At 36.4% G+C, this 18,025-nt stretch overlaps 1 long non-coding RNA gene across 1 annotated transcript; it reads left to right on the top strand.

Annotated features, from left to right (window-relative positions):
* The first annotated feature begins 550 nt into the window (after positions 1 to 550).
* On the top strand, positions 551 to 17,562 carry LOC141550315 (uncharacterized). Its single transcript, XR_012484582.1, has 3 exons — positions 551 to 910; positions 15,800 to 15,887; positions 17,137 to 17,562. It is a non-coding gene; the product is annotated as an uncharacterized LOC141550315 (long non-coding RNA).
* Positions 17,563 to 18,025: the final 463 nt, after the last annotated feature.

Genomic DNA, 18,025 nt, shown 5'->3' with positions numbered 1-18,025 from the left:
AAATTTCAAAGTTGTTTTAATTGGTATTTCTCTAATTACTAGTGATTTGGAACACTTTTATATGGTTGTTAATAGTTTACATTTCATTTAGGAACTGCCAATTCATATATTTTGATTGTTTATCACTTGGGGCTCTTGTTCTTATATATTTGTATAAGTTCCTTATACATGGTATAACATAAATAAAATTTAAGATGAATAAATTTTTAAAATAATAAAATTTATAAGTAAGTTTCCCTTAAGCACAGATCTGATCTTGTTACTTTACTACCTGATCTACTCCAGGGGCTTTCTGTAGCCTCTCAGATAAAATATAAATTCCTGTTTAGAGGCCCTACCTTATCTTTCTAATTTCATTGGACATCATTTGCCATATCACACTTTGCAATGTAGGCAAACTGACCTTCTCTCTGGTCTTTAGAGGATACCTCATTCTGTCTTCATGTCCTTGTGCTGGATGTGTCCCATATGTCTGAAATGTATCCCTTACTTGTCTCTGCCTCATAGAATTCCTCTCTTTTTTTAGGATGAAGTTTAAGCACCTGTAAAGGGCTAGAACTGAGCAATGCACTTGGATGATGAAGCACGTGAGACTAATTGCCAATTGGACGGTTCCCTATTAACTTGTTTAAGGTTGACCCTCCCCAGCTGTTCTGTGCTGACTTGATTGGTGAGACAAAGAGAGGGAAGTGACTTGTGTGGGAGGAGTAAGAGAAACTTGGGTGGTGGAACTCACGCTCACTTGCACTTGTGACCTGGCATTGGAGGCTATGGAAAAGATCTAGAATAAAGACGTTTAGTGATCCTGACTCCTGCTGATTTCTGGAAAGATAGAGTTCCAGCATTTTGGCGTCCAACGTGTGGCTGGCACCCTACTTCCACCGAAGTCCTCCTGTGACCAGGAGATTAGGTGAGTATTCTAATAGAAATAAGGAACTTACCTTGTTAAGGACTAAATCAGCAATTTCTAGTAACTGAGATGGGGCAGATGTTAGGTAAATCCTGGGCCTCAGCTGACCCTGCTCCAACCCCAGCCCCTGCCTCATCTAGCAATGCTATAGAGGATATAATTAAGATAATTGATGAGAAAAGTTTACTTGTTCCCATCCCACAAATGAATAATCTCTTACACTCATTGATTCACACGTCCCCTTGGTTCTTAAATGAAGAAAAACTACGTATAGATAAATGGAAGCTAGTGGGACTTGAAATGAAAGAATTTTACTCAAAAAATGGGAATTGTCAAATTTTCCCAGAGGTATTTTATCTATACAACTTGATTCTATTAGACTTAAGCTACCGAGAAGAGTTTAGAAGAAGGAAGAGTTCTAAAAAGGCACGGAGAAGGAAGCTTGAGGAACAAAAGATAGAAGATAGGCAAACTCAGGACATTGCCAGAGGGCAAGGGGATTTGAATGAGGAATCTGAGTGTGTAGACTCTGATTGTCCGGAAGAAATTTCAACCCCACCTAGAGAGCAGATTATTGACCAGCCCACATCCACTCCACCTTCAGGGACTGAGGGAGGAGGAGTAGTGGGAGGGGCGGTGACCTCATCAGCGCCCCCCCCTCCTCCCACACAGAGCCCCCCCTCCCAACAACTGCCCACTCCTGTAACTAGATTAGAAAGAGGGCTTATTGAAGCAATTGAAAATGGAAAAGAAGTAGATAATGATTTCAAACTTCAAATTTTTCCCGTGATTCAACAGCATAATTCTGCAGGTCAAGAGAGTAGAAGATATGCTCCTTTTAATATGGATGTCCTTAAAAACCTGAAAAAATCTTGCACTGTCTTTGGGGCTACATCAGATTATGTTAAAATGTTAATACACAATTTGGTTTATGAAACCTTAACTCCTAGTGACTGGAAAGTCATTGCAAAAGTGTGCTTAGAACCTGGACAAAATTTGTTGTGGTTTTCTGAATTTACTGAGCTCTGTAGAATTCAAGCCCAACAAAATAGTCAAAGTGCAGCTAATACTTCCATCACCTATGACCTACTAATAGGTATAGGTTCTTATGCAGACGCTTCGGTACAGATTAATTACTCCATAACAGCATTTGAGCAAATTTCTGCTGCTGCTATCAAAGCATGGGCTTCTCTCCCCAGTAAAAACTACAAGGGTGAGACCTACACAAAAATTGTACAGGGACCAAATGAACCTTTTGCTGATTTTGTGGCACGTTTGCAGACAGCTGTCACACAGACTAATGGTGAAAATGAAGTAACAGACACTTTGGTGAGGCAACTTGCTAGAGACAATGCCAATGAGGTTTGTAGAAGGATTATACTAGGACTACGTAAGGATGCTCCTTTAGAGGAGATCATAAGACGCTGTGCCACAATGGGCACAAATACCTTTTATAGCCAGGCTATGGTGCAGACTTCCCAAGATCCCAACATGGGGAGACAGGATCCCTTTTGGCAAGGGGTTTCCAGAGAGACTCGTCAATGCTTTCAATGCGGTAAAGTAGGCCATTTGAAAGCTCAATGTTGGCATAGAGACAGAGTGAGAAGACAGGCTGGGAGAACAAGACCCAAAACCCCATGTCCAAAATGCAACAGAGGACTCCATTGGGCCTCAGAGTGTAGACTGATTCAGGGAAATGGGATGAGGGGCCCAGCTCCAGGGCCCAAGGCAAAAAACACTTGGGGCATGATGGCAGCCGATGCCACACCCAGAGAGTGCCTCCAAGTCCAATACCCAGACATGACCAATCAGCCAGGAAGCCATCTGAGGGGAGAAAGGGATTACACAATCAGTCAGCCAGGAAGCAACATGATGGGAGAAAGGGACTACAATTAGGGAGGATAGAGTTGTATGCAGCTGGGACAATTGAGATACCCCCTGGAGAGGTGAAATCTGTTCCTCTCCAACCTATGGATCCCTTGCCTCCAGGCACAGTAGGCTTGACCATTTCACCTCCTGGGAGTACTTACAAGACAGTCTTCATTCATACACTGATGTGGGAAACTGGGGAATGTGTAGATAATATCCCAGTCACTAACACAGGGAGACAATGTGTGACTTATCAACCAGGGGAAGTAGTAGCATCAGGTTTATTGATACAGACTCCTAATAAGCAACCTGGTGACAGTCACCCATGTTCGGACTCCAAGCAGAAAAACCCAGGAATATACTGGACAGCAGCTGTGACAGCTGACCGACCTATGCTCACCATCTATATAAATGGCATAGCATTAGAAGGACTGGTGGACACAGGTGCAGATCGCACAGTCATTAGAGGTACCAACTGGCCCAGTCACTGGCCAAAGACTAAGGCAGACACCTACATGTCTGGGGTAGGAGGATCAATAGCAGCTGAAGTTAGTGCTACCTCTTTAAGATGGGTATTTGAAGGTGAAACAGGAGTTTTTACTCCTTTTATAGTTGAAAAAATCCCCATCAATCTGTGGGGAAGAGACATTTTACAACAATTAGGGTTAAAAATGAGTACTTCGGTTTTTTAGGCAGGGCTGCTGTTGAAGGCCTGCCAACACTTTCACCTGTTCCTATCCAGTGGAAAACTGATACACCAGTGTGGATAGAACAGTGGCCCTTAGATAACAATAAAATTCAGGCCTTACTAGATATAGTACAGGAACAACTTGACCAAGGACACTTACAACCTTCTCTAAGTCCTTGGAATTCCCCAGTATTTGTTGTAAAAAAGAAATCTGGAAAATGGAGAATGTTGACTGATTTAAGAAAGGTAAATGAACAGATGGAAACTATGGGAACTCTTCAACCTGGACTTCCATCTCCTACTCAGTTGCCTAGAGAATGGCCTCTGTGGGTTATAGACATTAAGGATTGTTTCTATTCTATCCCTCTAGATAAGGAGGATATGAAAAGATTTGCCTTTTCAGTGCCCAGCGTTAACTTAGCTGAGCCTTATAAAAGATATGAATGGACAGTTTTGCCACAGGGAATGAAAAACAGCCCTACTATGTGTCAAATGTATGTTGCTGCTGCTCTTAGTCCAGTAAGAAAAGCATTTCCAAAAGTAATGTTATTACATTACATGGATGATATATTGGGATGTGCACCTGAGGAACAAATGTTAGAAGCATGTCTACAAAAAACCATAGAAACACTAAGGAATTATAAATTGCACATAGCTTCAGAAAAGATTCAAAGACATGCTCCTTTTCAATATTTAGGATATGAAGTATATCCTAAGGTGCTTACAGTACAAAAACTCTCCTTAAGAACAGAGAAGCTAAACACCTTAAATGACTTCCAGAAATTGATAGGAGATATCCAATGGATGCGTCCCGTGCTAGGCTTGACTACCTGTCAATTGCAACCATTATATGACATTTTAAGGGGAGACAGTGCTTTAAATTCACCACGCCAGCTTACAAAAGAAGCTCAAGAGGCTTTGAGACAAGTTGAACTGGCTTTATCCAATGTGGTTGAAAGAGTCACTCAAAAACCCTTGGAAATATCAGTTTTTGCTACACAAGAGGCCCCCACAGCAGTCCTTCATCAAGGAGACAGTGTGATAGAGTGGGTGAACCTCCCAGCACAACCAGAACAAAGCCTTATTCCTTACCCAGTGCTTGTGGCTAGAATTTTATTAAAGGCCATTAAACGAGCAGTACAATTATCTGGGACAAGACCTGACAAGATATATACCTTTTATACTAATGCACAAGTTAATGTGTGCTGCGAAACCATCCCAGAGTGGCAAATTTTATTAACCATGGCTCCAAATTTTGCACACGGGTCTCCATTAAAGATAACCAGACTGCTACATAATTGGCAATGGATTCTTGAAGAAAAGGTTTCTAAAGTTCCTCTTAAAGGACCAACTATCTTTACAGATGCATCCAAACATAATATTTGTGCTGTGTATTCTCGTGACTTAACTATAAAGAAAGTAATCAGAACTCCTTTTCAGTCCACTCAGCAGAATGAATTGTATGCAATCATTCTAGCTCTTGCTTATTATCCGGGAGACATAAATATAATATCTGATTCAGCCTATTCAGTAGGTGTGGTACAAAGAATTGCCACAGCCCAAATAAAATTTGTAGCCTCCAATATATATCAGCTCTTTAAAGAGCTTCAAGAGCAAGTGAGAAAGCATCCAGGTAAGATTTATATTTTGCATGTCCATTCCCATAGTGGACTTCCAGGTCCTATTTTTGATGGTAATTCAAAGGCAGATAGCCTTCTAACCATGCTGGCCAGTACTCCTTTATTTCAAGAAGCACAAGAGTCTCATTCTAAATATCATCAGGCTGCCCGAGCTTTACATTTGCAGTTTGGAATAACAAGAGAAGAAGCTAGGAGCATAGTAAAAGCCTGTACAGCTTGCCTTCCTTTCCATGCTCCTACACTCCCTCCAGGGAAGAACCCTCGTGGTTTGAGACCTAATGAAATTTGGCAAATGGATGTGACCCATTATAAATCTTTTGGTCGTCTATCTTTTATCCATGTCATGGTAGGCACCTTTTCAGGATTCACATTTGCAATGCCAGCAGCAAAAGAGACAGCCCGAGTGGTAACTGAATTCCTTATACAAGCATTTGCAATTATGGGTGTGCCACAAGCAATAAAAACAGACAATGGACCTGCATATACATCTAAACATTTTATACATTTTTGTGCACAGTATAAGATTTTACACACCACGGGCATACCCTTTAATCCTCAAAGGCAGGCAATAGTAGAGAGAAGAAACAGAGGTATTAAGACACTCCTTCAAAAACAAAAGAAAGGGGGAGCCACGGGTAACCCTAGAGAACTTCTAAATTTAGTTCTCTATACCATTAATTTTTTAATTTTTGACAAAGATGCACTGGCTCCAGCAGACAGGTTTTATAACTCACCGGAAGGGCAGTGTCCAGCGCGAGCAGCTCCACTGTCTTTAGATAATCGCCAAGTGATGTGGAGAGACCCAGAAAGTGGTGAATGGAAGGGACCAGATAGGTTAACTGCTTGGGGGAGAGGGTTTGCTTGTATCTCTACAGATGGAGAAGGAATCAGATGGGTGCCAACGAGCCGTATTCGCCTTGTCCATCGGAGGGAGACAGAGCAGACCCTTGAAACGAAGGAGAAGGCCCAAGAAACATCGGGTGATTCCGTTGCTGACTGTGCCCACCACTGAAAGAACCTGGCAGTTATGGCGTTTGACCCATGGACATCAAAAACTGTTGGACTTGAAAATCCTCAGGAATCATTGGATTCTCTGAGACATCATAAGACTATTGTAGGACTGAAATCCTCAGGAATCATTGGATTCTCTGAGACATCATAAGACTATTGTAGGACTGAAAGTCCTCAGGAATCATTGGATTCTCTGAGACATCATAAGACTATCGTAGGACTGAAAGTCCTCAGGAATCATTGGATTCTCTGAGGCATCATAAGACTGTTGCTGGACTTCAAAATCTTGTGGGGATCATTGGATTCCCTAACATATAAAAAGACTGATGTGGGATTTCAAAAACTTGTGGGGATCATTGGATTCCCTAACAGTGAAGCAATGGACAATAGATTGGTTTTGGACTATCTCTTGGTTGCTGAAGAAGGGGTATGTGTGTCTGGTGTTTACATACCCTCCTTCTAGGACTTCTGGAAATCTCTTACAATACCATGTTGATTTATATTGTTTATTATATCATTACTTGCATGTACAATTCCTGTTTGTTACACCACATCGAGTCTGCACTGACTGTGGGGAGAGTCACCACTAATAGCCTCTGCGTTATTGCTATGTGCTTGTGTAATAACTCCCATGCTGATGGGTTTGTGCATACTTGTCTCTAATAAGGCCCTTCAATCCAGAAACCCACTAGCAAATCCCCACTTCTCTTTGGTGCTTCTCATCTCCCTTCCTGAGATGTCAGGGAGGGTGTGATTATCTCCTTTTTAGTGCTTTCATCTCCCCTCCTGAGAAGTCAGGGGGGGCGTGATCACCTCCTTTTTGGGGTTCTCATCTCCCTGAAAAGTCAGGGATGGCGCGACCTCCTGTGGTCTAAAACAAAAGAAAGCGGGAGATGTAAAGGGCTAGAACTGAGCAATGCACTTGGATGATGAAGCACGTGAGACTAATTGCCAATTGGACGGTTCCCTATTAACTTGTTTAAGGTTGACCCTCCCCAGCTGTTCTGTGCTGACTTGATTGGTGAGACAAAGAGAGGGAAGTGACTTATGTGGGAGGAGTAAGAGAAACTTGGGTGGTGGAACTCACGCTCACTTGCACTTGTGACCTGGCATTGGAGGTTATGGAAAAGATCTAGAATAAAGACGTTTAGTGATCCTGACTCCTGCTGATTTCTGGAAAGATAGAGTTCCAGCAAGCACCAACTTTTATATTAAGCTTTTCTTGATCTACCCTACTCTCCAAATGCTAGTGTCCTTCTTCCTAAACTACTTTGTATTTAACTACTTCATAAGTACTTCTTAACTTTATATTTATGCTATAAATATTTTTAGGTATCCTTGTTGTCCCCCTAAAATTTATTGCAAGTAAGGATTTTTTTTTTCCCATAGGTGATCCAATGTATATATTGCTGGAACTTAGAGTCAGGAAGCCCTGAGTTCAAATCCTACTTCAATTTCCATTCCATTTACTAACTGTAACTCTGGAGTTCTCACTTAATTGCTATTTGCCTCAGTTTCCTCATCTGTAAAATGGGGATAATAGCATCTAGCTCCCAGGGTTGACTAGTGGAGGTAATGGAATTCCAGCTGAGCTATTTAAAATCCTAAAAGATGATGCTGTTAAAATGCTGCACTCAATATACCAGCAAATTTGGAAAACTCAACAATGGTCAATGGATTGGAAAAGCTCAGTTTACATCCCAATTATAAAAAGGTCTACGCCAAAGAATTTTCAAATTACTGAACAACTGCATTTATTTCACACACCAGCAAAATTATACTTAAGATTCTGCAAACTAGGCTTAACCAATATGTGAGCCAAGGATTCAAAAAATGCAGGCTGGTTTTCAAAGAGGCAGAGTAACTTGAGGCCATTACCAACATTCACTGGATTATAAAGAAAGTAAGAGGATTCTGGAGGAAAAAAATATCTGCTTCTGTTTTGTTGATTACATTAAAGCTTTTAACTATGTGGATCAAAACAAAATGTGATAAATCCTCAAAGAGATGAGAGTATTAGATCATTTTACTTGTCTCCTGAGGAACCTGTATGTAGGTCAAGAAGCAATACTTAGAACCAGATATGGAGCTACAGATTGGTTTAAAATTGGAAAAGAAGCACAAAAAGATTATATTTTGTCACCTTATTTATTTAACTTATATGCAGAGTATATCATCTAAACTGCCAAGTTGTGTGAATCAAAAAGAAGGAATTAAAATTGCTGGGATAAATGTCAACAGTATCAGATATGTAGATGTTACTTGATATCAGAGAGTGAAGAGGAATTAAGTCTCTTGATTAAAGTAGAAGAGGAAAGCATCAAAACTGGTTTGAAGTTTAACATCAAAAAAACTAACATCTTGGCAACTGTTCCCATCACTTCCTGGTCATTTCTTGGCAAATCGAGGGAGAAAAAAATGAAAAGGTATCAGGTTTTATATTCTTGGGCTCAAAGATCACTGAAGATAATGACTGCAGCCATGAAATCAAGACGATTGCTCTTTGGAAGGAAAGCCATGGCAGATTAGGACAGTACATTAAAAAACAAAGACATCATCATGTGCATAAAGCCAAAGCTGTGGTTTTTCCAGTAGCAATGTATGGCTCTGAATGCTGCTGAATTGTCACTTTTGAATTGTGGTGCTGAAGAAAACTTTTGAGAATCCGTGGACAATCTGGAAATCAAATCAGTAAATATATAAAGAAATTAATCCAGACTTCGCATTGGAAGAACAAATACTAAAGCTTAACTACTTTGTTCACATATTGAGAAAACAGTACCCTTTGGAAAAGACCTCAATATTGGGAAAAATTGAAGGCAGAAGGAAAAGGGGGTGGCAGAGAACCAGATGAATAGATATTGTCATGGAAGCAATGAAGATGAGCTTAGAAAGACTTTAGGAAATGAAAAACCTGTTATGCTGTATACCATGGGGTCAAGAAGAGTCTGATGTGACTAAACAAATGAATAGCAGTTCTGGATAGCAGTTCTGGACAACAGTCCAGGGTTATTGTAATGATTAAATGAGAAAAGAATTGTTTTTTTATTTTATTTATAATTTTTTCCCACAGTATATATGCATGAGTAATTTTTTAAAATAATATTATCCCTTGTATTCATTTTTCCAAATTATCCTCCCCCTCTCTCCACACCCTCCCTCCAATGACAGGCAATGCCATACATTTTACATATGTTACAATATAACCCAGATACAATATATGTGTGTAAATACCATTTTCTTGTTGCACATTAAGTATTAGATTCCGAAGGTATAAGTAACCTGGGTAGATAGACAGTAGTGCTAACAATTTACATTCACTTCCCAGTGTTCCTTCTCTGGGTGTAGTTATTTCTGTCCATCATTGGTCAACTGGAAGTGAGTTGGATCTTCTTTATGTTGAAGATATCCACTTTCATCAGAATACATCTTCATACAACATTGAAGTGTACAGCGATCTTCTGGTTCTATTCATTTCACTCAGCATCAGTTGATGTAAGTCTCTCCAAGCCTCTCTGTATTCCTCCTGCTGGTCATTTCTTACAGAGCAATAATATTCCATAACCTTCATATACCATAATTTACCCAACCATTCTCCAATTGATGGACATCCATTCATCTTCCAGTTTCTAGCCACTACAAAAAGAGCTGCCACAAACATTTTGGCACACACAGGTCCCTTTCCGCTCTTTAGTATTTCTTTGGGATATAAGCCCAATAACAGCAATGCTGGGTCAAAGGGTATGCACAGTTTGATAACTTTTTGGGGATAGTTCCAAATTGCTCCCCAGAATGGCTGGATTCTTTCACAACTCCACCAACAATGTATCAGTGTCCCAGTTTTCCCACATCCCCCCTCCAACATTCATCATTATTTGTTCCTGTCATTTTAGCCAATCTGACAGGTGTGTAGTGGTATCTCAGAGTTGTCTTAATTTGCATCTCTCTGATCAATAGTGATTTGGAACACTCTTTCATATGAGTGGATATAGTTTCAATTTCATCATCTGAGAATTGTCTGTTCATATCCTTTGACCATTTATCAATTGGAGAATGGTTTGGTTTCCTATAAATCAGGGTCAGTTCTCTATATATTTTGGAAATGAGACCTTTGTCAGAACCTTTAACTTTAAAAATATTTTCCCAATTTGTTACTTCCCTTCTAATCTTGTTTGCATTAGTATTGTTTGTACAGAAACTTTTTAGTTTGATGTAATCAAAATCTTCTATTTTGTGATCAATAATGATCTCTACTTCTCCTCTGGTCATAAATTCCTTCCTCCTCCACAGGTCTGAGAGGTAGACTATTCTCTGTTTCTCTAATCTATTTATTATCTCATTCTTTATGTCTAAATCATGGACCCATTTTGATCTTATCTTGGTATATGGTGTTAAGTGTGGATCCATATCTAATTTCTGCCATACTAATTTCCAGTTTTCCCAACAGTTTTTTCCAAATAATGAATTTTTATCCCTAATGTTGGTATCTTTGGGTTTGTCAAAGACTAGATTGCTATAGATGTACCTTTTTTTGTCCTTTGTATCTAATCTGTTCCATTGATCGACTGGTCTATTTCTTAGCCAATACCAAATGGTTTTGGTGACTGCTGCTATATAATATAGCTTTAGATCAGGTACACCTAGACCACCTTCCTCTGACTTTTTTTTCATTAGTTCCCTTGCAATATGAGAAAATAATTGTAAAGCACTTAACACACTCTCTAGTACTTAGTAAGCACTAAATAAATGTTAGCTATTATTAGTTCCATTTCTAGCACTTATCACATTGCCTGCCATATAGCGGATACTTTGTAAATATTTGTAAATTGAGTGATTTGTTAATTGACATATTTTGGATAGCTCTAATTTTTAGGATTCCCTCATCCCCCTTATATCACCCCTCTGGTGAAGTTCCTCATCTGAAAACTTAGAATAATGGAGTAGGTAGTCTTTAAGATCTATTTCAACCCTTACCTGTTAAGATTAAATTTAATGAGTCAGTCCTTAAATACTCAACATTTGTGCCAGATGCTGTTGGAGATGCAAAATTTAACTGACATGTTCTTTAACCTCATGTAATTTAGAATCTTTATCCCCTATGACATTGATTTTTATTCATTTTAATACTTAGTTTGCTTTTACACCTCCTTCATTTCTAAATATATCCCTTTCTTCTCCAGTATTTAGATTTTCATTGTAACAAAGAAGAAAAAAAGAGAGGGAAAAAGCAGATCAAGAAAATCAACAAAGTTACCATTTTTGACAACATATGCAATTTTTCACAAGTGTAAAATTTTTCACAAATTTCTCCCACTTCAACAAAGAAAAGATGGAGCATATTTTCTGTTATTCTCTCCAGCCAAATTTAATTATTTGTTGTTGTTGTTGCTTCCCTTCTTTCTACATTATTGTAGTCACTGTGTATATTGTTATCCTCGTTCTGTTTATTTCACTCTGCATCAAATCCATGTTTTTCTGAATTCTTCATATTTATAATTTCTTACAGTACAGTTAATATTTCATTACATTCATGCCTGTTTGTAGATTAGAATCTACTTGATAATTATGACATAATATATATTTTTGTTGTGGTTGAGTTGTTTCAGTCATGTCTGATTCTGTGTGATTTGGAGTTCTTTTGGCAAAGGATACTAGAATGGTTTACCATGTCCATGTCCTCTAGCTCATTTTTTACAGATGAGGAACTGAGGGAAATAGGATTAAGCGACTTGCCCAGATTTACACAGGTCCTCTGTGTCTGAGGCCGAATTTGAACTCTGGTCCTCCTGATTCCAGGGCCAGCATTCTATCCACTATACCACCCAACTGCCCATTTCTACTAAGAATGATATTTAATCATAATGTTTATCTGTTCCTTTTAACCAATATAGTTAATCAGAAAGTGCAGGAAAAATAATCCATCCCAAAGACCAACAAATGAACAAATAAAGAAGCTTCTATACAAGATGAATCCCAACAAAGTCAGTTCAATGGACATGATGATGACTTTGGCAAGTTTGGAAAATTTTAGATCACATTAAGAGCCACTCTTGAAACTTTATGAAAACATGAGCTTTTATAATTAATGCAACCTTCCAGATTTTATGTCAAGAATTAATCTGATGTTTTAAGGAATGTCTTGATGACCTAAACACTATAAATTAAATTCAGAGTTTTCAACAGGCATGCATTACATTGGATTTTATTTTTTTATTATAACTTTTTATTGACAGAACATATGCGTGGATAATTTTTTACAACATTATCCCTTGCACTCTCTTCTGTTCCTACTTTTCCCTTCCCTCCCTACACCCCCTCCCTTAGATGCCAGGCAATATTATACAATTACATTGGATTTTAAAGGGATGATGATTCCAAAGGTAAAGTTCCTTTAGGAAATTCCTTTGTTTTCAGGCACCTATTAATTTAAGAGTCCTTCAACAAACCCTATGGATTCTATATAGAGAATAAAGTGATTCTTTGTGAAAATTCCTTTTGTTATGCTTAGATGGAGAAGTACAATAAACACTTAGAAGTGTGGGGATTGAAAGAATTCAAACCTAATGCATGAAAAGCAAAAGACTGATCATATGCTCTACAGTATTTATTTATTCAAGTGAAGAAAACTATGCTTATATATATATATATATGCATATATATATATATATATATATATATATATATATATATATATATATATATATATATATATAAATTCAATTATATTCAATATGTTTATCAAGTGTTCAACTACATGTAAGGCACATTGTTAAATAATGAGGGTTAAAAAATAAGGCAAACCAAGTGCTTAGTATACACATAAAAAAATCCCTACAATATATTAGAATATGATCAAGTGAAGAAAAAAGTCAAATGGACTGGTATGAGAAATTCAAAGAAGGAGTCTAGTTATTCTCAGAGAAATTGTTGCCAGTGTAGATCAATGTTTACCTCACAACTTCATTGATGATTCTGGCAGTTGAATTTTGTGGAAAAGTTAGGTTTACTAAGCAGTCTGAGTTACTTTAAACACTATGTTCAATGCAAGCATAGTAAAGAATTCATCAAAAAACAATAAGTATTATGAAGGGCTAGGCACTAAGCTGAGTCCTTTGATTCCTAAGGAAGGTAAGAAAACAGTTCTTGCTCTTAAATAGCCCAGCCTAATTGGGGGGAGGGGAGGGGGACACTAGCATTAGGAGAGATTAGGAAAGGTTTCTTTTAGATGGTTGGATTTATCTAGACCTTGAAGGAGGTCTCCATGTGTTGGAGATGAGAAAGAAAGAGAATCCCAAGCATGGGGTAGGGATGACAGTCAATGAAAATGAACAGAGTAGGAAGATGAAATGTTTTGTTTAAGAAGTAGCAAGTAGAGCAAGAAATAGCAAAGACTGGAGGACTTAGAAGCTGGTTGATATCTAAGAAAAGTTAGAAAAGGCTCAAAGTTAATTTCAAATGTTAAAAAAAAGTAAGTCTTAGTTAAATGTTTATAACTTTCTCCTTGTTATAAGAGATCAAAAGATGAAAAAAAAGTTACCTGAGTGGATTTTTAATGTCCTTTGAAGCAATGGAATCATGTACATATCTGGGAGAATTTTTGGTTCTAAGGAAAATTTACAGCAATTTAGTGTCAATATGTATTGATATTATTGGAAAAAAGTTACACTGAGAAGGTAAGACTTGAGTTGAATCTAGAAGATGTTGAATCTGTTGTAAAGAGGATATTCCAGGTATAAGAACAGCAAGAGAAAAGACTCTGGGTCAAAAACGAATATAGCATCATAAAGGATAAAACAGGTTGTATCTATACATTGCTTAACTGATTTGACTGAGTCATATAAAATTGGCTAATTTTTGCTATAATTGACTGAATCAGTGGCTTGGTTGATCCTCATGTAGCGATAACAGCTTATATGGAAAAGTAAGTAAGTTGAACCAAATCGAAATTTTGTAGAGCTATTTTTATAAACTAAAATTTGGAAGGACTCAGCCACTTGCCAGGGCTATAAACTTGCAAAATGGATTTTTAGTCAAGAACAATTTCTCAATCAGTTATCATCAATGCTCCTCTTTGAACACATGAAAAAAATATATATATAATATCCAATTAGCAATTAATGAAGTTCTTGACAAAGGAAAGTGGTATACAGCATTTAAAAGCATTTAGTTCCCTAGCAGGATAGATTATGAAAATGTATATGAACTATAACCTAGTAAAATAGAAATTCCTGAAGGAGTTATGAAAATATCACCTTATTTCACATGCTGAAATAACTGTAAATTCAGATTTTTTTTTTTTGCTATGATTAGACTCAAATAAATATTCATCCTCTATTCCTCCAGGGGGTCCCATGCCTCTTGCAAACCAAATGAGGACTAAATGTGCTCAGTAAATCACTATGATTTTTATACCCTGTAGTTAGCATGGGAATCTTCCTTCTTCTGTGGGCTCCAAGATGTTTCATATTATATAGTAAGTAGGGTTTAAAAAGGGAGGAAAAAGCAAAAACTGCTTGTATAGAAATAAACAAACAAAATGACTTTTGTTTGGGGGAGATATTTATTTGAAGTTTAAGACCAAAATGCATGTCAAGGGCTCAAAAATTTAAGTTCTCTGAATGATTAGCATGTTTATGGCATCGTGATGGAATATTACTGTGCTATAACAAATTATGACCTCAATGATTTTAGAAAAGCATGGAAAGACTTGCACAAAATAATGAAAAATGAAATGAACAGAACCAAGACCTCTTTGTATGCAGTAATAGCAATATTGTTTTAAGAATGACTTTGAACAAACAAGTTATTTTGTCTATTATAAATATCCACATTATCTATAAAGGATATATGAAGAAAGACACTATCTTCATCCAGAGAAAGAAGTGATAGAAGTATGTATAGAATATGTGTATGTGTATGTGTGTTTAATGGTAGCCATCTCTAGAAAGGAGGAAGGGAAGAATAAAAAGGAAAAAAAAAAGAAATTTACATTTTGTTATAATTTTGTTATATATTTGAAAGGAATAGCAAATTGTGTGTATTAATTTAAAGTTTCATGTACAATCACCTTTTTATTGTATTATGTTATAGAAATGTTTGTTTTTTCCATAAGTTAAAAATAAAATAAAATTTTAAAATGTTTATGGCACTGCAAACTACTGGAGTATGGAACTGTGTGTGACTGACTTGGTTCATTATCAAATACAAAGAACAGTTCCACCAGGTAGACACAGAGAACATGGGGAGGAAGAGGATAAATCCAAAATAACAAATATCTGCTTTGCTCGTTGAGTTAGAACATGAGGTTTAAGTCCCAGATATGCCAGTTATGATCTTTCTATTTCATAGTTTCTGCTTTACTTCTAACTCCATCTTTACTAATGTGTGACATTAGTCACAAGAGCGTATATGGATCAGTACAGATCTATTACAATTGGGAAAACAATTCAAAGTGACCTACTTCCAGTATTTGGAAGCAACTGATAGTGATAAATAGGAATGTTCTACAGGAAGGAAGAGAAGAAGAAAGGAGGTGTGTGGGGGGGGACTGAGAGAGACAGAAAGAGAGAAAGAGAAAGAGAGAAAAATCAGAGACAGAGAGAAAGAGATACAGAAGGCTCTTTGGGTCATCTTCCCACAAAAATATGATAATTGTTAATTCTTTTTCACATCTAAAAACAGGCATGTTACCCAAACAAGTCTCAGATGACCTAAGACAAGGCAAACTCTCATAAGCCCAAAGTTACATAAGTGCAATCATCTTTTTCAGGTATGTTATCATGACTTGATTTAGAATTATTTTGCAAAATGCAGCAATATGGATAGTCCTAAATTTGTTATTACTTTAATTAGGTGAGGTACCCATAGTGTCTGTGAATGGAGAATAAAATGCAGATATTTAAATAACATATCAGCAGAAGTTTATAGACTGCCTCAAGTAGCAACTCAAAATTGTGTGATCTGGTTATGAGTTTTTTGTTTTCTTTCTTTTTTTTTTTTCTCTTAATGTAGAAATAACAAAAAAAAGTCACTTCAGTGAGCCAAAAGGATATATTTAACAAAAATAGCAGGAAATTACTCTAGAAAGGTACATTTTGGCCTCTCAGAAAAATGTGTTTTAAAATTTGAAGTAAATAGGTCACTCAGTTCTTCTTCACTGCCTTAACAAAGGGAATGTTGGTAATATCAGCATCATCACTGAAGCTGAGCCAATTCATTTTGCTTGGGGGCAAGTTTGTGAATTTCAGAGAAAAAATCCATAAAATCTCAGCTCTAAACATTGACATGGAAAAGACCAAAATTTGAATTTACATAAGAGCATCTTTATAAACACAAAGTATATAAGAAATACTGAGAATTAGTATGATTAACTTAATTGAAGAGATAGAGAAATTGAAGCACAGAAATCAAGTAACTTGTTCAGTAATTGATAAGGAGTCTTCCTTATTTTTGGAGAATCCCTATCTAACACCCAGGACAGTCCCAAACAATATCTGGATAAAATAATAAAGGCACTGAAAACTATCTGAAAAGGGATTCAATTCTTTAACATTTCAATTAAACAGATGTTCATTAAATATTGTGTGCAGGGTACATTGTACTTGGTGTTGGGATCTGTCATGTATGTATTTTGTATTTTGAAACTTTAGTCTAAACAAATAGGTTTTCTTTTAAAAATTATTTCAGTTCTGTATGACTGCTTCTATATAACTGTATATGTAAATTTTAAAATGTTCAAGTACATAATGGATAAAGGGAAAGTGAATGTCTGAATGTTTGAAGCTAAATTTTCTTTGATTTGGTCAGACCCAGGCAAGGCTTTGGCTATGCCATTATAATCTTGCAAAAAGCATAATAACTTTACTTTTAAACATTCAACTGGTCACCAACTGAATCTTTCTGAGATCAGCTTATCACAGCTTAGAGAAATACTATTGAACAAGAAGAAAAGCATCTTATCAGAAATTGTCACATACTTTGCCTGACTTAACTATTTTCTTTCTTCTGTGTCTCCCCAGTGATATTGTTGGCTTCACCCAGCTATCTAATACCAGCACACCATCTCAAGTTGTAGAATTTCTCAACAAGTTGTATACTACCTTTGATGAGATTATAGATAGCTATGATGTCTACAAAGTGAAGACAATAGGGGATGCATGTGAATAATCATTATACTGATATTTTTAGGGATATTAATAATGTATTATAATTGGAATAAAATGAGATGAACCGGAATCAATGATTAGTGTATGTGAAAATTCAACCTACCTTATTAAGGGCAAATTTATTATGGAGGAAGCATTCAAATTTAATATTCTCTTCTTAATATTTTATTTATTGAAGTTGGATTCAGAAATACTCATAGATACAAAGGTACAAAAATTCCTGTCCCTTACTTCATTCATATTTATCTTGGCAAGATGGTGATTGAATGGACAGCAAGAGAAGGCAATGAATCAGTGACAAATATTTAGCTTACTATAAAATAGCCATTTTATAATTTTTCTTCATTTAATCAAATATATTTATAGAAATAATATGGAAGAAATACCAGCCTTCTAAAATTACCGCTGAAAATGAATTTGTTGTATTACTCGAAAGTTTAAAGTAAATCTAGAATTATCATAACATGATAAATTATTCAAATGATAAACTTCTTAATGTCACAATAAAATGATATATCACTTATTTGAATTTTTTCATTCTAACATTTTTCTTTTGTTTAGCATTTGTTACTGGAAAACACTGACTTATTAAATTGATAGTATTCTACTTTTTCTTTAATTATATGTTGATGTAGAAATACTATATGTAAACAGTTATTTCTTTTTTTAAAAAAATTGAATTAATTTTATAATTATAACATTTTTTGACAGTACATATGTATAAGTAATTTTTTATAACATT

Source organism: Sminthopsis crassicaudata, chromosome 1, assembly GCF_048593235.1.
Source record: "Sminthopsis crassicaudata isolate SCR6 chromosome 1, ASM4859323v1, whole genome shotgun sequence".
NCBI lineage: Eukaryota > Metazoa > Chordata > Mammalia > Dasyuromorphia > Dasyuridae > Sminthopsis > Sminthopsis crassicaudata.
The sequence above is the reverse complement of the archived record's forward strand: the minus strand, read 5'-3'. Positions and strand labels throughout refer to the sequence as shown.